The following is a 2,309-nucleotide window of genomic DNA, read 5'->3' as shown; positions in this document are numbered from 1 at the left end:
ACCTTGCATAGTGCCTTGGCTACTTTTTCTGTCGCTGTGATAAACTAACTTGACAAAGGCTCACTTGGGCTCACAGTTCAGGGCACGGTCCATCTTCTCAGGGAAGCCATGGCAGCAGCAGTTGGCACAGCCAGTCAGAGCGTGTCCACGGTCAGGAAGCAGAGAACAGCCAAAGCCAAGGTCACAGCCAGGGAATGGCGCTGCCCACAGTGGACTGCTCTGCCCTCCTTAGTTAAAGTAATCAAGATAATTCTCTCCAGGCAAACCCAGGGGCCTAGATTTTATACCATCACTCCTGGGAAAGGGGTGTTGCAAGAGTGAGTCTCCAAAGATCTTGAGATGTGGGGTGAGGTGAGGTGGGGGGTAGATCTAGACTGTCTAAGTATGACCTCTGACCTGTAAAGCGACTAATACAACTGCTTCAACAGTTAGATTTGTGGTGGTTTGTTACCACGACAGTGGGACACGGAGGTACAGTCCTCTCTCACACAGACCCCGCTCTAAGCCCCTGAAGGGATTCTGGAAGTGTGTTCACAGAACCGTGTGTTTTGTGAAGTTAGTAGTTCAGCTCACATTAATTAAGACTTCTGAAGCAATTCTCCCTGGGGAATCAGTACCGGGTGGGTCCAGACATTCTGGGACTTGACTGAGCAAGAAAATGGTAGGAGACTCTTTAGTTTGCGTTTAGTAGGACACAATCTTATGCTTTATGGTGACTTCCAGTAAGTATCAAGATATTGCTGGGATATAAAAACACACCTATGAAGACATTCGGCATCCACTGAGTACCCAGCCACGGTGATGCGGAGGGGCCGTAAAACACATGCAACTTGCAGTGCCTTAATCCATCAGAGGGATAAAAAGATAAACCTGTTTTCACAATCCCTAAATTCCTCCTGTTGAACAGAAGGCATAATTCATGAAGAGGAAAAGTTAAATTAGAATATAAGCAATCAATAAACTCTCACTCTCAGGTTGTTTGATGAGCCCACTAGGGAAGAATAAATTATATGAATATAACTACCATTTAAATTACCCAATGATTTGATGCAGTGTGCGGGCATACACAAAGATATTATGCATTCAGTCACTGACAAATTGATGAATGTGTCACCAATTTAAAGAGTATTTATGATTAGTCACTGCACAAGTGCAAATTAAATATCCTAAGGTGATTTGTAGCTCTGGGAATTGCTGAGCTTGGCCTGCCCTGGTATCTTAGAATCGTGTGTGTGTGTGTGTGTGTGTGTGTGTGTGTGTGTGTGCTGAACTCGGCTTGCCTTGATATCTTAGAATCAGTGTGTGTGTGTGTTTGTGTGTTTACGTGCATGCATGAGTGTGCACACAAATACTTATGTGCCTGTGTGTACATGTATATGCATTTGAACGTGGAGGTCAGAGGTCAGCCTCAGGGGTCATACCTCAAGAGCCAACCATCTTGTTTTTGAGACAGGATCTGTCACTGAGGCCTGGGGCTCCTTGAATAGGCCAGGTTGGCCAGCTAGGGAACTGCTGGGATCCACCTGTCTCCCAATCCCCAGAACTGGGATTATGGCATGTGGCCACCATTCTTGGCATTTTGTGTGGGTTGTAAGGAGTGACCCAAGGTCGTCAAGTTTGCAATGCAAGTCCTCTACCATCTGAGCTCTCTCCATAGATCTCCAGTGAAGGAGATGGGGGATTTCCTCAAGCCAGGCCATAATCCTAAACATTTGTTTGACATTGCCAGGAAGAAACTTAGACTGACTCTTAGTGCTGATGACACCTTACAGGGTTCTCTGGTGGAATGGACGGTGCCGGAATCCAGAGGAGAAACGGTGAGTGTCTAGAAGTCACCTGGGCTGTAAGACTGGGCATATATACTGAAGAAAGGAAGGTTGTATGAAAGAATGTTCCAGTAAACGGGTGTATCACCACTTTTCAGGTTTGGCTGCACACAGGTCAAGGTAAGTCAAGTGTAAGTATTCAATCCGAAAAATAAACAGCCCATCAGGGTCCTATAGAGTAGGACTGTTAGTCAGTCCGTATTTGCTAATGCGGTGGGTTTGGATTTTAAACCCCTCCTTTACAGTCAGAAACTAATCAGCTAATGCACGTGGCGCTTAATACATTTGGTTTTGTCTTCGAAATTTCTACTTAGTGGAGGGGGTGGGCATGCATTTAGGTGAAAGAGCTCAAACTGGGCGAGCTCAAACTGGAAAAAGAAAAAAACCTCTCTGCAGCAGCCTGATCCGGGGAGGCCGAGCCGCCGTGAGAGCCTCCCGCCTGCAGGGGACGCGCCGGCACGTGGCGCGAGGCCGCTCTGCCCC

This window comes from Myodes glareolus, chromosome 19, assembly GCF_982192425.1.
Source record: "Myodes glareolus chromosome 19, mMyoGla1.1, whole genome shotgun sequence".
Classification (NCBI taxonomy): domain Eukaryota; kingdom Metazoa; phylum Chordata; class Mammalia; order Rodentia; family Cricetidae; genus Myodes; species Myodes glareolus.
The sequence above is the reverse complement of the archived record's forward strand: the minus strand, read 5'-3'. Positions refer to the sequence as shown.